General features: G+C 41.5%; 1 long non-coding RNA gene across 4 annotated transcripts; it reads left to right on the top strand.

Moving 5' to 3' along the window:
- The first annotated feature begins 78 nt into the window (after positions 1-78).
- On the top strand, positions 79-10,209 carry LOC134164456 (uncharacterized). Of its 4 annotated transcripts, none has more exons than XR_009965155.1 (5): positions 79-127; positions 4,223-4,290; positions 5,377-5,461; positions 9,131-9,268; positions 9,407-10,209. It is a non-coding gene; the product is annotated as an uncharacterized LOC134164456 (long non-coding RNA). The 4 variants fall into 4 exon arrangements; XR_009965152.1 differs by lacking the exon at positions 79-127 and adding an exon at positions 2,069-2,672; XR_009965154.1 differs by lacking the exon at positions 5,377-5,461.
- Positions 10,210-19,328: the final 9,119 nt, after the last annotated feature.

Raw genomic sequence — 19,328 nt, 5'->3', positions numbered from 1 at the left:
ACAGCTGCCTTGGGGAAGGCAGAGCTGGGGACTGCGAGGAGAGGCCTCGGCGTGTGAATGTGCGTGGGAAGAGGTGCACCCTGGGAAGGCACTGCATGCTGGGGACCTGTTTGGTGGTGCTGTGAAGGTACTGCCATGGGAAATGAAGATCTACAAACGGCTTTCAGTCCCAGCCCCTTCTGCATGAAGCCCTGTGCAATGGCTATCCTCTACTTTCCCGGGCTCTGGCAAGGCGGAGGGTTTGGCGTTGAAGTTACATGCACAACAGCGCCGTTGGTGGGGCTGTGAATGGGTTTCCAAGGGAAGGTGAGGGCCAGCAGCTGCTACCTCTGGTGCCTTCCATCTGGGAACCTGTGCTGGAGGTTTTCTCTTTTGGACCTGGGCTCTGCTACAGTGAGGCAGTCAGTGAGGGAGATCCTTAGAAGGCAGCACACGTTCAGATCCCCATGTTGATGGGCCTTGCAAGAGAAGGTGCAGGCCGGCAACAGCTTTATGTCCTGGCCCCTTCCTGAGCAGGAGCCCAAGCTGGAGAACTTTCTGTTTTGAACCAAAGCTTTGGATAGGGTGAGATGCAGGTGTGGAAAAGAAAGTGCAAAGCACTAGTATTTGTGATTATGTGAGTGGACTGCCAAGGAAAACTGAGAGTTACAAACAGCTTTAGCCTTGACCTATTCTGAGTGGGAAACTTCAGTGGAGGTTCTCTCTTTTGGCCTGCGGCTAGAGTTAGGCAGCAGGTCAGGTAAATACTTTGGAGGCTATGCAAGCACAGAACATGCGTGAGGGTGGGGCTGTGATTAGGGCCTCAAATAAAGGTGAAGGCCACTAACAACTCTCACTCCTGGCTCAGGTCTGCATGGGAAGCCTCATTGGTGGTTTTCTCTTTTGAGCATGGGTTCTGGCTAGTTTGAGGCAGTGGGTGAATGAGATCCTTAAGAGGCAGCACAAGCACAGAGCCCCTGTGTTGATGGGGCTGTGTAGGGGCTGTCAAAAGGTGTAGGCCAGCAAGAGCTTTCAGTCACGGCCCTTTCTGTGTGGAAGTCCTAAGCTGGATGTTTGGAGTGAGGCTATGGAGCCAATTTGGCCTCCCTGGGAAGATAAGCCAGCCTCCCTGCTCCAACAGATACTAGGATTTGAAGGAAATAAGTACACTCAATACATCTCAGCAAAAGTAGTTGCATTCTTTAAAAAATACAAAATCATTAAAGTAATTAAAATAAAAGCATATGTATCAGCCTCAGTTTGAAATGAGTACTTTTTAAATTTGTAATAGACTGGTCACTTTCAAGAGCTCAGAGCTTGAGTATCTGAAGCTCTCCTTGATTCTGGTATGATAATAGCAGGAAGACTGCTCTGTCCCAGAAGGAGGTTATGGCCCTGCCAGGCTGCAGTGGTGTGAGTATGAAGTCTCTTCCTTGAACTATTATGAGTTGGGATTCATGCATTTTTCCCTTGTGGGCAGACCCACCCACAACATACTTCTGCCTGCTGCAATTTCCAGGATGTGGCTGGAGCCTCCAAAGCACAAAAACATGTGACCAAATCCAGAAGCATGGACACTAGAGATTAAGCCTCTCCCTTACACTTAAGATCATGCCATGCCAATGAAAAGAAAACCCCCTTCTGGTCAGAATTTTCCTTTCTAGTCTTCTCATCCTAATGATGCAATTTTAAGATGTTATTCTTTCAGAAGTAAACAAAGCCTAGATGAAAGCAAGAGGAGGATGAGAAAAAGAAGATAGATTCAGGTCTATTCATATGAGCAGGGGAGAAAGAAAACAAAAGAATAAATCACTACAAACCCAGCTACACCCCCAGATTCAGCAATATCCATATCTTTGTATTTTTGGCCATAGCAGACAGTTAGAAGAAGGTAATTAATAGCTTAGAAGAAACCCCTGTATGTTTTCTGTTATGTGTGAATGTCTTCTTGGGTCTTTTTTTTTTTTTTTTCAGTCTTCCAGGTGCCTTTTTCATTTGAAATATAAAAAAAATTTGCCTAAATTTAGGCAAAAAAGTGGGCAGGGGAAGGCCCTAAATTTTTTTTAGGCAAAAATTTTTGCCTAAATTTGCCTAAATTTTTTTTCGCTTATTATACCAGGAGTTTTGTACATATCTGTCTGCAGTCTACATTTTCATTTACACATGGAATCAGGAGGGATCAGTCAGCTGGGAATAGATGCGGGTGTTAATTATTTTGTTTTCCAAGTAATTGTGCAAGCTGTCATGAATTAAGGAACACCAAGCTAGAGTGCTTACTTCAATATCATTCTAAGCCTCCTGCAGCTAACCTTAGTGAAGACATGAAATGTTTTGCATTACATAAGGCTGCGTAGACTGCAACTTGGCAAAACCTGCCTTGGCTCTGTTTAGCTGGCAGATAACCCTGTGAATGGGTCCCAGTGGTACTGACACTGATTCCTAGGTCAGGCTCTCTTCATCTATTAACCCACAAAGAGCAAGTCAGGTACTTTTGTAAGACTGTTCTAATCAGAACATTCTGTGTCTTTTATTGTGGCAATGTACACTGCTGAAGCTCTCTATCTTCTCTGCTAACCATGTTTCTTCAGTTAAGGGCGTAAGATGATTCTGCCTCTCATGGCTGCAACTGTGGCCACCTAGAGGCTTGCAGTGTGGCCTGTGTTTCTGTAGCAACCTGTCATTGCTTTGCAAAGGTAAGTCAATTTTTCCCCTGTAACTGACATATTTTTAATTTCTAAAAAAATATTACAAGTCTTGTCAGCACAGCCCACATGTGTTCGGTGCTGTAAGACTTCCCTAGCAATTAATTATGATCTTGTAATCCAAAGAAATCAAAATAATAAATGACAAGTCATATTTATCTGTGCCTCCGCAGACTGAAATTTCAGTTTACATGTTCCAGACCACTCCTATCTTCCAGGCCTCCTTATTGCTATGAGTCAACCATCTCAGACACTGTCATTGCACTGAGTAACACCAAGCTCTGCCAGCACAGTAATGTCTCAGACTTTGATCTGCCTTGGTCGTTGTCCATTCTTAAATACTTTCTCGTGAAGATACAGTAACAGCTCAACAAATATTTAAACAGAATAGAGTGATTTGCTGTGTGTTGCCCTGTTTTTTTTTTAACCAGATAAAATGGATACTACTAGCCTCACTTGACAAGTTAGCAAAAGGGTTATCAGTCTACCCTGTGGCAGACAGACCCAGGAGAGATCATAGTGTGCATTTGTGATTGCAACAGCAGAAAGATGCTTTGGGAAAATAAATACAACCCTCTTCTCCTATATTTTTTTCGAACTGATTATTTGCTTTTAGTTTATTAATTTTTCTTGAGTGGAATAAGCATTTTATTTTTAAATTCATTGATTAAGGAATTGCAAAATCATCACTCAGAATATACCACAGGTTTTGCTTAGAGTTTATTAATGAAAATAAAACAAGAGTATCTTTTCAGTGCTCTGTCAAACTAGGTAGCCTTTATGGTCTCCTTGGAAAGTGAACACTTGTAGATGCTATTTAACTGGTAAGTAATATGTTACTGCTTTAGAAATTATACACTGACAACTTCTTGGGTGGTGAAAACCCACCTAATAGCCCCAGGTCTGATCCAAGAATTCTCCATGGCTGGGGTTATGCTCCCAGTGTCTGCTATTGCTATTTTGTACACCCAAGATATTCTTACCTGTATTAACATTACCTCTGAAGAGATGACTGTGGGACTAAGTAAACACATGCACTAATCAATATCCATTGAGAAGGGGATAGGTCTAATATGCTGCTTACCAAAATGTCTATAAACTTAGCAGATACCTAAGTTTTTCAGGAAATGCTAAATTTACAATCAAGCAACCATGGGTAGACTCCATTGAGATTTTCTAAAAGTGCCTGAGCACCTTTGGCAGAAGAGTCCAAAAGAAATTAAGTGACATTTGCATACCCAAAGCACCATGTTCCAAGCAATTGATTATCTCTCCAAGTTATTTTTAATACGTATTGATCAGTAAGAGCAAAATGAATAGCAACGCCAAGGCATAGAGATGAGATAGCCCTTCCGGGCAAGCTTGTAGGGGATCCTCCACTCAGAATGAGACGTATCAAGAGGCTGTTTCGTAGGAACAGCAAGTGACAAATCTGCCCCCCCCCCGGAATTTTAGATATGCTGGTTTTAGTTTCTCCTTCTAATGTTTCACTTTTTTTCTCTAACTCTGCGTATTTCTGACTTCTGTCTTTGTCCTCACAGTCACGTTGAGTGAGGAATACAAATCTCCTGATATCATCCCAGATGTGAGACAATGAATGACATCCCAGGTATGAAGGACATGACTTACAATCCTCACAGCATGTACCTAAGGTTATGTTAACAGTAGCAAAGAGGCTGGCCAAACTTTGAAAGGAAAATATGTAGCTGGAGGTTTTCTAAGGTAAGGGAACAAGTCAAAAATACAATATAAAGGTCAATGTGTATGAGAAAAAGCCATGGTGAATGTTGCAACCTAATAGTGGTTGTGTTTGTGATGCTCCCTAAACTCTGATAAACTTTGAGAAAGAAAACTCTCTGGCTTGAAAATACACACCATTATTTTTTTAGCAAAAAGTAGAGATTTATGTAAAGACTATTTGGAAAGTTATTTAGAGGCTCATTTGTTCAGATTGAAGGATTTGGCAGATGCTTTTGGGAAGACACTGTTATGTGCACTAGTGAAATATTTAGGAAAACCCACTGTCAATTGAAAATCTTTCACTCAGACTGTCAGTTGCTCACAAACTGATAGCATAGTTTTCCTTAACAGTTTTAATTGTGAGGCGTTAACTGAAGGAGATTTATTTTTTTTGGTTTTCCCCCTCATTGGGCAACAGATACTGTATATACTATTTCCTGCTGTAATCTATCAGATGGAAGCAGAACTCGTTTGTTTGCTTCCCACATAGGTCTGCAAGGACACTGTAGTCACTTTGCTTCCCACATAGGTCTGCAAGGACACCATAATCACGGCAATCAAACATAGACCCATAGTGCCCAACTACTGTTTCAGGAAAGAAAAAGGTATTTTAACTACACAAAGTCTGAAATGTAGCTAACTTCCAGTATAATATTCATGCCAAAGTAAAAACTCTCTGTGTTGTAGTTGCTCTCTTATCGTAGCAGTAGATTTCTATAAACAGGCTGCAATATGAGCTCAATTCCACAGACTTTGTTTGAGATGTATAATGCGTAGCCAAGAGATTTTAAGACCCTGTAGATTTGCAGCGTATGCAAGTCTTGTCTTCAGTCAAAGCCAAATGCACACATACACCTACCTTTGTACCTTTTCTATTGAATTTCCTTATCTTTCTATATCTGCAGCCATAATAAAGCATAATTTATTTGCAATGTATTTCCTTTAACATCTATAGTACCACCAACTCAAGCAAAGCAGAGTGCTGAGTGGGTAAGAAGAGGGAAAAAGATTCTCCAGAATTTGGAGCAGGACATGAGAAAGTAAGTTAGAGGCAGCTGGGGCATGGACAATGTTTGCTTGGAAGAAAAGCTGTTTAAAGTCTCCCTGCATAGTTATACTGCACATCCAAGTTACTGAAGCAGCTCCTCACCTGCAGTAGTGGTGTGTAAGCTGCTGCTAGGGGCAGGTCTAGCATGGCATGATGCTCTGTGTTGTCTTTGCCACAACTGTTGGGCCTCAGCATCCTCCACACCTGACCATCTTCCTCATCAGATACTCTGGTATGCTTGTGTACTTGTGGTAGCAAATATCACAGCAATTTTATTGATTCATTGTGCTAATGCATAAAGGTATTTTAGTTCCTCACTCTGCCTGTATGAACTTTGTTGGAGATTCTGGTATTCACTTTCCTCACCTCCAGCCTCTGTTGTGCCCTGTTGCCTTTGCTGGCTTTGATGATACTGAAACTTCTTGCATCCTTAGTGGGAAGAGAGGAAACACATGCATTTAAAAGGCAAGCAAACATTGCCATACCTCTCTAGTGATCTCCAGGAACATTGCTGGGGGTGAGTGGAGCAGCACAGCTGACAAAGCAGTGCCAGATACTCACAAATAGTACCCCAAATGGGCAATAGCCACAGTTATGATGAAATTTTGTAACTGCCTATGACACAGTGAGAACATCCTGATACAAGGCCTGGTTCTCCAAGAGTGAAGCAGCATAGTTTGATGAACTAGTTAGCGGACTGTCCAATAATGTGCTTTAAATACAGTGTCACAACAGATGGATCCCAATTATAATGCTCAAACTACAGCTTCAAACCCAGGATCTATATTTTTGACTTTTTCGGTTTTTTCTTTTTTCTTTTTTTTTTTTTTTTTTACCTCATCAGAAACTGACACCAACAAAATCAATGGCTGGTTTTTACTAGAGAAGATAATTGCTCAAAGGCTGAAGAACTGCCAGGTTCAAAAGTTTAAGGTTGTTTTATTCTCATAGTCTTCTGTTCTGGTCTTTGTATTCATCCTGCTCACTGCACAAGGAAGCCCCTTCCAGAACAAATCATCATGCTGGTCTTTCTGCCTTGCTTCATTGGCAAAATGCCAATTTTTATAATATTTTTATAATTTAATATTTCCTGAGCACATTGTTGTGTCTACATATCTAAAAGCAAAGCAAGTCTAGAAGAAGTGGTTTACACTTAATGCAGCAGGCAGTGAAGTTTGTGGTACTCTTTACGTAAACATAAGCAGATGAAAGATTGGCTCTGTGGGTAAATGTCTTAGAAAAGCACTATAAGATTTTTCAGTTTTTGGAGAAATTGAAGTATTTAGTCATGTTTAACAACTTCATGTTCATCAAACCATCCTAGTGAGTAAAATAAGCATTGTTACAGACAGAAAATTTTTTCACTAACCTATTTGCCAGCATTAACTTCAGCTCCTATCAAGATGGGCAGCAGAAAGTAAACTAAGCAATGTACAAGTACTTTTGTGCTGTTCAGCTGACTTTCTGAACTGAAGTGAGCATCCACTGGACTTTGTGAGTAGTTCAGTTCAGTGAAGTACTGCTTAGTTATTGTGGTCGTACACCAAGCACAAATTCTGTGTATTCCAAGCACACATCGAAACCACATGAAGCACTAAGAACAGATAAGGAAAGATAACTGGAAGCACAGATCAACTTGTTTCACAAACAAATTTTCCAGAACCTGAAGAATTATAATCTACATGACTCCGTGGGCTATTTACTAATCTGTAGGTAGGTCAGCTTCCTAGGTAAGCCCTATCTGCCAGGCTGCTTTTCAAAATCCTGTCAGTGAGGAAATGACTATAGCGAAGCCGCATGTTCTGCATGTTGGAGCTTTACACCTTCATCTGTAAGAATAAGTCTAGTTTGCATTTGTGCCTGGGAAACTAATGGATTTAAGAATCTCAGAGATGACTTAATCAATTACTAGAATACCACCAGGCAGAAATATGTTCCTGAAGTTTAATGAAGGAACAGAAAAATCAATGAAAAAATGGCTAAGATAAGAAAGCCATCAGTATATGGAATTATTGAAAGCATACAGAACTGAGAAGTCTCAATGTTCTTGTATATGACAATATAGAAGAAATTGAAGTGGTCACAGAAGGGACTGAAAGTGTACCTCTCCTTCAAAGACTTTTCTGAACTATTTTAAATGCGGAGTACCAGAGAAATACTGTGAAACATCACAGAATGCAAGGAAAGACTGCTTTCTACCAAACCCCATGAAAACAGTAGAACAATGTTTCTCAGGATATCCTAATGCAAGCCTAATGGTTGTAGCAAAGTGTTGATGACTCTACCAGAGACTGATTTTAAGTGGATTTCATAGGAAGCTAATATGACTGGAATCATGAACTCGGTACAGGCAGATTTTGAGTTTAAAAATAAATACACAAAAAAGACTTTTTAAAAAGAATTCATGTAGAAGCAATACATGCTCTAGAAGAATGCCATGTTAAAAATGGCACAATAATAGGTCCCTAATAAATGGTCTTGTTTTCATGAATCCTGATTTCACACTCATTCTCACTTTGAATACTTGGTGAGATAATGCATTGTCTCACATTAGGTCCTTAGTGTGCAAGCAGCAGCTGCATGTTACTGAACAGGCACATACAGCAACATGTTCGGAACCCGAGGTGAAAAATACTTCCGCCAGTTGAGGATAGGGCTTACTGCCCTCGTGTGGTTATTTAAAAAAAAAAAAAAAAAAGCCTGCCGGAAATCTACGCTTTGGGATTTCATAGAATCACAGAATATTTTGTGTTGAAAGGGACCTTAAAACTCATCTAGTTCTAACCCCCTGCCACAGGCAGGGACACCTTCAATCCAACATAACTACTAGGAATAAACACACACAAAGTACAGATCTCACATATTTCTGTGAACTCTTCCTGCCTTTGAAGCAGCTGTGACTTGTCATACCTTAGTATTTGACTAGATGACCCAGCAAACGTATATTGTTCAACTGTTTCTGGGCTTTTCTAAGTTTGAGGAGATATTTTAGCTTTTCTGTTTGGAGAGAGGAAGGAAAATTTGTGACTGATTTTTTTGCTATTTCGTAATTTTCTCAGCAGCACAGGATTACTTGCATGGAGGTCAATGTTCTTAAAAACCCCAGCATGAAATGTGATTAAATAGTTTTTGATTACTGCATTTTAGAAATTAGCTAAATGCAGTGTTACTCTGCTGTCATACTTCTTCAGAATATACTTCTATTAAACCTCTTTGAAAGTTTAAAACTTTTTTGATTGTATGTTTGGTTGGTTTTATCTTTATGAGAACTCCTCCACATTGCAGGCTCCTCACAGATATCTGCAGTTCTCAGCCCTCTCATAGGATTTGAGTTTAAGAGGACTTCCAAAGGGAGAAGTGCAGAGTTTTGCTGGCCTTCCTGTGAAAGTGCAAAATGCATGAGTATCGATGCGAATATGTTTGGGCTGTTTGGAGATTACTTAACATCATTGTTAGCTTATATAGAAAGGCTTCTGGCTGTGTCCATCACTACTTTCCAGCAACTGTAATAATAATGTAACGCAGATAAGCTTGCACAATCTTATTTTCTCACAGGGTGCATACCTTCATAATCCTCCTCTAACACCTAATTAGGCAGTTAGACTGATAACATTATTAGCCCCTTCAGCTCATGGTTGATCTTCCCACATTGTACCTGCAGGCTTTAAGTGGAAATGTAACCCTCTAATGCAATGAGATGCCAGTATTGCATGAAGAGCCATTATCCACCACAGACATCCTTGCCTGGAGTTTTGTATGTAGGATCCTGTCAGTTGGCCACACTCTTTACCTGAACCAGGTGTGTTAAGTAATGCATGTGGCATGTGCACATGTGATATGCATATGACAGTATATCTGTAGGGTAAATATCACCTATACAACCAGACTTGACTGGGAAAGTTTAGGTATGTTCTTCATTTCTGCCGCTCCCTCCCAGGTGTTCCTGCTGCAGCCAAGAATCAGTGAAGATCTTTGAGTCTGCCTTTAAAAACAAACGGTGGGGACAAATAGAGGGAGTCTTTCTCAAAGAGTCTGTCCTTTCGAAAGAAGGCCACAGGCACAAAAACAGTTGGCACCCTTGCAAAAAATGGACTCTTGAACTGGACAAGATATATGGTTGGAGATTTAGCAACTTATTTATTTCTCTCTTTGTAAATACTAGTGCTAGGACACTATCACCTACTCTGGTGTTTGCACTCCCACCTGCTGACAGACAAGGTGGAAAAGTGTGGCTCAATCACATCTTGTTCAGCAGAATTCTACCAAATACCAACCAGACATGGTGGAAGTGGTTTAGCTACTGTTGTTCCCAGAAGTCAAAAGAAAAAGAAAACCAAGCAACATGCTTGGTTGATAAAATTACACAATAAAGTGTCATTGCTGGTGCCTCAGCTCTCCAGGGTGTGTCCAGGGTGGCACAAGCTTTTCACATGGCCCCTAGTCTGCACTGGTTAAGCACGACACTGGTGGCTTCATGTACATGGGGATTTTATGATTTCTGCCATGGAAGGAGAAACCACAGTTTATTTTGGAGGCTAAAGTGGGAATTCTGATAATAAAAAGAAGGGCACGTAAAACCAAGCTGTTGGGTTTTAGGCCCAGCAACCCGTCTTAATTAAAATCTTTCATCATCCAGGCAGCTGTCACAGCTGTACCTGCCATCAAGGCAGAGTTCATCTTACCTCATGGTGGCTTACTGACACTTAGTTCATTATGTCTGATCCATCAGAGCGTTGGCAGCATACCCTCTTCTAGGCAGCTGGAGCACAGCCCACAGGCATTGCAATCATACAATCATAGAATCATAGAATAGTTAGGGTTGGAAAGGACCTTAAGACCATCTAGTTCCAACCCCCCTGCCATGGGCAGGGACACCTCACACTAAACCATGTCACCCAAGGCTTTGTCCAACCTGACCTTGAACATTGCCAGGGATGGAGCATTCATAACCTCCCTGGGCAACCTAATCCAGTGCTTCACCACCCTTACAGTAAAGAATTTCTTCCTTATATCCAATCTAAACTTCCCCTGTTAGGTTTTAACCCATTACCCCTTGTCCTATCACTACAGTCCCTAATGAAGAGTCCCTCCCCAGCATCCCTATAGGCCCCCTTCAGATACTGGAAGGCTGCTATGAGGTCTCCACGCAGCCTTCTCTTCTCCAGGCTGAACAGCCCCAACTTCCTCAGCCTATCTTTATATGGGAGGTGCTCCAGTCCCCTGATCATCCTTGTGGCCCTCCTGTGGACTTGTTCCAACAGTTCCATGTCCTTTTTATATTGCGATCACTCTCTAGGCTAAGAAAGGAGCCCTCAACATGATCGTACATTCACATAATTAATCCTTTGACACCTCAAATTAAGTGAGATGGATTCCTCCACAAATACGTTGGTGTAGTGATGTTTGTTTATGACAAAATACTGGTTGCCTGCTCCCACTGATAACCACAATACTGTACAGTTAGTCCAGTTTCTTCCAATGTGGGTGAAGTGTTAGGTTGTGGAAGTCATCTGGTCTTCTGATTGTAATCTGTGTTGCATCTATATTGTAACTGGAAAAAATAAATATTTAATTAGGAACAAGGATGTGATACAAAATATTAATGTGAAATATTTTTCCTTAATGAAGCAAGAAAGTTGCTCATTTTAGCTTCATCAGAAAGACAGGGTGTCTCAGGAAATAGCAGTTCACTTCTCTTGTCTACAGCCATGGTATGACAATGCCTGGGAACCAAGGGTGAACTTTTCACATGACATGCTCTGTGAAAGGCATTGGCTTGCTGGGTGAAGAAACTACACAAAGATTTACACCCACACTATAAGACAGCTGATTGCCTTCACTATGCCAAGTAGTTCATTCAAGCCCATCCATGCTCTTCTGGACTATAGCTCATAGTGCACACACAGCCTAAAACATCTGCAGCATTTCTGTGAAATTACTGGCTGTACTTACTGCACCTGCATTGTGGTTACATTTAAAAACACATAGTCCTGTCCGGCTTCTGAGGGCAGACACTTACCATTTGTAATGTTGGATTCTCACCAAGCACAGAACCAAAGTCAGTTGCAGATCCTCCCTCCTCCCAGGAGAGGTCAATACTATGAGATATTGAGTCCCTGGCTTCAATCCAGCAAAACACTTAAACCCTTTACATGCATTCCTTGACAGTATTCATGTGCTTAAAGATGAACCTCCATTTTGATGGCTGCAGGAGAGGACACCAAGTCCTTAACATGCTGTGTAATGTATAACAAACACCAAGAGCAGCATTAACACAAAATACTGTATTTGAACTTATTATTTTAAGATTTTCAGGTGTTCCATCTAAATGACAGTGCTGAACTTTATCAATGCTCAAGCAACTATATTAAACAGTGTTTTTTTTTATATTAAAGTCTGCTTTTAGGTTTTGCAGTCTAGACTTGTTTTACAACCCAGAGAATAGGACATAGGGTTCAATTTCCAAGACCACCAACCCAAAACCACTGACAGGAGTGACAAATAAGAGAGGAAAAGGTGAAGAATATGTATTTTTGGAGCAAGTCTGGTATTCGAAATACCTTTCTTTTGCTAGATGCCACCACCAGTTAATTTTCAGAAATCATTTTAACAAGAATATATATATTTAAGGTATAGCGATAAGAAGCAAAATAGTGTAAGGTACTGTGAGACATGCAGACTCAGCACCAAAGGCACAAAATTGTGCAAGAATCTTCAGTAACTGATGACATATTAAACTAAGGTGTGCTTATGGACTACAGGGGTTGGTTAGTTATCTACTTCCTGGAAGTATTTAAGTGTTCTCGGAAATATTTAGTTCACTTTACCTGAACTATGTTGACTATAACACAGAAATATCCCACAGGTTAAAGGCAAAACCTGGCAAGAATTCCAACAGCTAAGGAATTGCAGCAGCAACTGGTGTTCTCATTGGAGTGTCAGTAATGTGCCTTCGTGGTTCTACCCTACGGGTGTCTACACAGCCTTGTGACTTGCTGTAGACTGGTAGCCCAGCATTTGGAAGATTGAAGTATTTCCCCATGTCATAAATTGTGGTGGAAACTGTCTCTGCCGGTGGTGTTATGATCACTGGTCCCTGCTGGGATTCTGGCCAAAGGGTCATCAGTTCAAAAGTCTTCATTTTGGAACATTCTGCAAACATTTGTAAACATGTTCTGCAAAATCTGAATCACAGAAAATGGTGAATGCAGTTAGTTTGTTTTGCAAAAAGTAGCTACTGACACCCTGCTGGCCCCGCTTGCCATCTGGCTGAGGAGCCCGCTGCAGGCAGCGGGTGAGAAGCTGCTGTCAGCAGGCTGGGCTGGCTGACCACAGCAGGAGGAGGTCTGTGCCCCAGCAGGGCCCTTTCCAGCATGACCTGTCTCCTCAGGAGACACATTTATTATGTGGATGGGTTTATCACTAAGCAATGCAACTATTATATGCTTACTGTCATCCTGCTATTTAATAATGAAGGGTTTCCCCTGTGTGCTTGTTACCCCTCAGACACTGCTGCAAAGACATGCATGGAAGCTTAGAAAAGAAACTGCAGAACTGAAAGCGCGAAGATACAGCTCTCCTAACGCTGAAGAAACAGCTCTCCTAATACTGAAGAAACAGCTCCTCCTGAAGGCAAAAATCGGGACCTGTGCCTCTTTAGGTTTTATGAGCTTCCCACGGTTTGCATTGCATATAAGAAGTTATACTGAGCCATAAACCCAGAAAAAGGAATATGTAATCCAAGGAGTGCAGTTACAGAAAACCAAATAAAAGTGTAAACAAGCTTCATTTACAGATGTGGAGGAGCTCCACAAAATACAAAGGGAGTTCACATAAATACCCAGTACGGTAGGATTCTCAGTATTAGGAGTGGGTTTAATTTATCATTTTCCCAACATTTTCCAATGTTATACGCACACAGACACACCTACATAATCTCAAAAAATTTCTATTGGTGAAATCTGGGGATTAGCCAGTTTTCTTCCCCTCTGTTCACGCTGACAATATAAATTATTATATTCATTTATCTTGGAGTTAATTATTGCAAAATTATCTCTAAAAGACTCTGCCATTTGAAACCCTTGTAATTTTTTTAACAATTAAAATCTTTATGTAGAAAAGTTTTTTTTTTAAAAATCTATTGAATGTTCTCTATGTAAGTGTCTGTGTTAGCACAGACAACCATCCCTTTTCCTTTTTCCTTTGAGCTGACTTTCCAGTAGGATTGATTCAAGCAGAGATTACAAGACCTGGGCTTTTGTTTCTCCTTTTTGAACAGTTTCCTAAGAGTAGTGGAACAAGGGAAAAAAATATCTGTGGAGGATGTACTGTAATTTAATACACCTTTAGGAGTATCTCAAAAAGTAATTATTTTTGAGGTACTTGGGTTTTGATAGCTCCTAGCAGACACTGAACTGTTTTTGTATTTCCCAATACTGCCTTCATCCAACTAATGACAGTCTGAAAGATTCAGTATTTGGGAGCAGCTATAGAAAGGCACTGGGACTATATCTGCCTGTAAAGAAAAATACATCTTTGTTTCTGACTTGTTTACTTAAACTTCTAGAAGCAGAAAATGTAAGTGCTACATGAATGTTTCAGTCCCATAAAATGAAAAAGCACTTGAGTTAGGTTTAGGGTTTTTATTCTCAAAGTAAACAACCTCTAATTAATCTCTTCACATTTCTTAAATAAACCAGTGATGTACAATAGAATGTATGTTGTGGTCTAGATTTCCTTTGAATTATATAGTGTGTAAAAAGGTGGGAAATATCAAAATTGAGAAAAAAAACCCTTAATCTTGAGAGATAATATTTAACCAGTCATGTTCTTTCATAATGCCTGTAATATGTCATGTTTGTTTGCACACCAGACTGTCTTGACCTGTTTTGATTAGTCAGGCATCTCACTTTGTTCAGATCTATATGGTGCATCAGATAAACCTGGAAGAATGTGTTTTTACAAAGTAAATTTTTTAAAAGAAGCTTTCTGGTATTCTGCAGTAAATACATTTATTTACCAGTATGTACAATGGCTAATTTTTGTATTTTCACATAATTTACATTGTGTATGTCATAGAGGTTCCAGTGTTTGTCAGTACAGAACATTGTGAGGAAATACTAATTTGTTTGAAGTAACTATGTCTTTCCCCACCTAAGGTCAGACTATAGAGGTTATTTAACCTCTATACATAACTATAAGCAACCTGTATACAGAGTATAGAGGTTATTTAACATAAGGAGTTTCCAGCACTGTTTAAATTGTATTTTTACCTTTAATGCTAACATGAATTCAAACCAAAACAAAAATAAAGCCATAGAAAATTATACTATCAGTCCTGACTTTACCAGACCAATAGTAATTTTCTGCCCATAATTTTTCTCAAACTGTAAACTCAAAGACTTGAAATTGCTGCATACTGTAGAAATACCCCTCTTACCAACTTTCATGAAGTGGATAGTTAGATTCCTAATGAACACATGCTGAGCAGAGGTTCAACTGCTTCCTGCCTAAGGTCACTACTGACCAAATATCATGTCCAGTTCCTGCTACCTTAGTGCTGTTTTGTGTGAGATAAACCAACTACCTCCCAGTTTGGCCTGTTGTTAAGGACTGAATTTTTTGCCTACTCATTTCTACCTATTTCTACCTCATTTTGCCTACTCATTTCTAATTAGTCTGGATAATGGTCAGAAAAACTTGGGACGTAATTCAGTAAGGACAAAGGCAAAGAACAATACTTAGGCAGGAATGATCAACTGCACAATTTCAAAAAAACCCTAGCTTCAAATATGTAAAAAGCCATTGGAAAGCAGAAGAGAGGACATCTTCATATCTCTGATGAACAGAAATAATTCAAACTGCAGGCAGGTTAGACATGAGAAAATCCTGTGACTACAAGGGTAGTGAACCTTGGCACAGACCTTTTTGTCTCAGAAACATCCAGTGACAGGAGACTCACAAATTCCTCTGACAGAACAATATAGCTTTGGGTAATCTTGCATTTTGATAGGTGATTGATCACAACAGTAGGTAGCAGCAGAGAGGAGGAGTGGTCTCTGGGCACTATCTAAGCCATTCTGGGAAGTTAACTGAAAAAAATGAGCATATTGTCTAGAAATCTGTGCACCTCCTGAAAACTGGTGAAGCTCCAAAGCTAACAAAAATCACTTGACTAGACCAACCTTTCTGTATTTAGGCACAGGACGCTCATTTCGTGTCATCTGATGTAGCATTAATTTGCTTTGAAGTATGTGATTGTCATAAAACCATTGAAAAATAGATCACTTGTAACTCTAAACTTGTCCAGTGTTTGTAATATGTGAGGTTGGAATCAATATTTTTATTAGATGTCCAAGTAAAATCATTTAAAGAGAGGGTTTTTAAACCAGATTGTTCTGTTACCTGATAGTTAATCATAATTTTCTTATTCTTAGTTAGCTGGAAAAGGAAAAAATCCAACATATGAACACTTGCTAATGCAATGAGTTAGATCATAAACTTCTTACATGTTTATCTATTATCCAAATATTATTTGATAAGTAATCTCTTTGCAGTATTTTTGGGACCAGCACTGATCTTATACCTTGTACCTTTTTTTCTGATCCCACATAATACCTGAAATTATCTGTAACCATTAACATATATCCAGGAAGAATTAAACACTTTTATGGGTTTTTAAAGATAGTTTTGCCAGAATATTTTATTTAAATAACACATGTTTTATGAGATATTTATCTTAAACAATGCATACTCCCGACTGCTTTTTCTTTTGAAGACCCAGTCTTGCACTGCTTGCACTATTGCTGTCCATTTACTTCAACTGAGGATTAGAAGATGAAGTCTCAAGGTAATTTACTGTCTGCACGCTCAATTTGAAATTGATCCTGTCCCATGTGGACAGATGGCTCTCCCTGTAAGAGCTACAAAGACTTACTTTGGCTTTATGCTCACACTGTACTTTTCCAAAAGCAATTTTAATGTGTCTGCAAGATGCATGTTGATTTCCTGCCAGCTTTCCTGTGCCACATGCACAGTTGGTAAAAACAACTTTGACAGAAATGTTTTCTTTAGAATAGGTGCAAAACCTGATCTAAAGCCTTAGCTCTTCTTCATATGGATCCAGAAAACAGAGGGAATCATCATTGCCCCACTATTACCCGTTTCTAGTGACCCATGTGGGTGCTAGTGATATAGATAGCAGGAACCTGAACAACTTAAGGAAGGACCTGGCAGAGGTGGTTAGGGGCTCTGGAGCTCAGATTGTCTTTTTGTCAATTCTCCAGGATACAAGGGAGGACCCCAAAAAGGCTAGGAGGATTGGCCAGGTTAATAAATGGTTAGAAGGGTGGTGCCATAGTCAGGGGTTTGGGTGTCTTGAACAAGGGACCCAAGTTAGTAGGCCAGGTCTACTGGGGACTGGTGGACCTGGTCTTTTGGTAGGAGGCTTGCCAGACTGGTCAAGGAGGCTTTAAAATAGATGTGTTGGGGGAGGGGGGCATCATTCCATCCCAACACACCCAGTCAGTTGCCAGAACCTATAATAAATGCTTGGAGCAATGTAGAGATATCCCAGCCGCTCCAGCCAATGAGCCGGCTTCAGTTGGAGCTCGGCTCAGATGCCTCTGTACAAATGCCCGTAGCATGGGGAACAAACAAGAGGAATTAGAGATGTGGGCATGTCTACGGGGGTATGATATAATAGGGATCACAGAAACATGGTGGGATGGCTCCTATGACTGGAGTGTTGGAATGGAAGGTTACAGGCTCTTTAGGAAGGACAGGCCTGGCAGGCGGGGAGGGGGAGTTGCCCTTTATGTTAGGGATAGGCTGGAGAGTATGGAACTCTGTCTGGGGACAGGTGAGCAGTCCACAGAGAGTTTGTGAGTCAGGGTTAAAGGGAATATAGCTATGGGAGACATTACTGTGGGCATCTGTTACAGACCGCCTGATCAAGAGGACTCTGTGGATAAATCATTCTATGGACAGAGAGGAACAGCCTCACGCTTGCAGGCCCTTGTTCTCATGGGGGACTTCAACCACCCTGACATCTGTTGGAAGGACAGTACGGCCCGGCACAAGCAATCCAGGAGGTTCCTCGATTGTGTGGAAGACAACTTCCTTCTGCAAGTAATAGAGGAGCCGACAAGGAGAGGTGCCGTGCTTGACCTCGTGCTCACCAACAGGGAAGGGCTCGTTGGAAATGTGACTCTCCAGGGCAGCCTTGGATGCAGCGATCATGAGATGGTCAAATTTGAGATCCTCAGGACAGTGAGAAGAGCATGCAGCAAGCACACTGCCCTGGGCTTCAAGAGAGCAGACTTTGACTTCTTCAGGAACCTGCTTAGCAAGGTTCCATGGGATACAGCCCTAGAGGGCAGGGGGGCCCAAGACTGTTGGATGATATTCAAGGATCACCTGCTGCAAGCTCAGGAGTGTTGCATCCCAACCAGAAGGAAGTGCAGCAGGAGGGCCAGGAGACCTCCTTGGATGGATAAGGAGCTCCTGAGGAAGCTTTGAAGGAAGAAAGAGGCTTATAAAAGGTGGAAGCAAGGACAGGTGGCCTGGGAAGAATACAGGGACGTTGTCCGGGAAGCTAGGGACCAGGTTAGGAAAGCTAAGGCCCAGTTAGAATTAAACTTGGCTAGGGATGTGAAAGATAACAGGAAGGGATTCTATAGGCACATTGCAAATAAAAGACAGACTAGGGACAATGTGGGCCCTCTCTGGAAGCTATCAGGAGAACTGGCTACACAGGATTTGGAGAAGGCTGAGGTTCGGAATGACTTCTTTGCCTCAGTGTTCACTGGCAAATGCTCTGACCACACCACCCAAGTCTTGGAAGGCAGACGCAGGGAGAGAATGAAGACCTTGGGCCCACTGTAGGAGAGGATCTGGTTCGAGACCATCTTAAGAACCTGAATGTGCACAAATCCATGGGACCTGATGAAATCCATCCGCGGGGTCCTGAAGGAGCTGGTGAATGAAGTTGGTGAGCCACTGTTCGTCATATTTGAAAAACCATGGCAGTCAGGTGAAGATCCCGATGACTGAAAAAGGGAAATATAACCCCCATTTTCAAGAAGGGGAAAATGGATGAGCCAGGGAATTACAGACCAGTCAGTCTCACCTCTGTGGCTGGCAAAATCTTGGAGCAGATTCTCCTGGGAGGCATGCTAAGGCACATGAAAATCAACAAGGTGCTTGGTGACAGCCAGCATGGCTTCAGTAAGGGGAAATCCTGCCTGACCAATTTGGTGGCCTTCTGTGATGGGGCTACAGAACTGATGGACAGGGGTAGAGCAGTTGATGTCATCTACCTGGACTTGTGCAAAGCCTTCGACACTGTCCCACACGACATCCTTGTCTCTAAATTGGAGAGACATCAATTTGATGGATGGACCACTTGGTGGATAAAGAACAGGCTGGATGGCTGCACACAAACAGTTGTGGTCAATGGCTCAATGTCCAGCTGGAGACCAGTAACAAGTGGTGTCCCTCAGGGACTGGTGTTGGGACCGGTCTTGTTTAACATCTTCGTCGCTAACATGGACAGTGGGATTGAGTGCGCCCTCAGCAAGTTTGCCGATGACACCAAAATGTGTGGTTTGCTTGATACGCTGGAGGGAAGAAATGCCATCCAGAGGGACCTTGACACCCTTGTGAGGTGGGCTGATGCCAACCTCATGAGGTTTAACCATGCCAAGTGCAAGGTCCCACACCTGGGTTGGAGCAATCCCAGGCACAGCTACAGGTTGGGCAGAGAAGAGATTCAGAGCAGCCCTGCGGAGAAGGACTTGGGGGTGTTGGTTGATGAGAAAATGAACATGAGCCGGCTTCAGTGTGTGCTTGCAGCCCAG

This window comes from Pezoporus occidentalis, unplaced genomic scaffold, assembly GCF_034315485.1.
Source record: "Pezoporus occidentalis ecotype Australia unplaced genomic scaffold, CSIRO_AGI_Poc_V1 ctg22, whole genome shotgun sequence".
NCBI lineage: Eukaryota > Metazoa > Chordata > Aves > Psittaciformes > Psittacidae > Pezoporus > Pezoporus occidentalis.
This window is presented reverse-complemented; position numbering and strand designations above follow the sequence as displayed.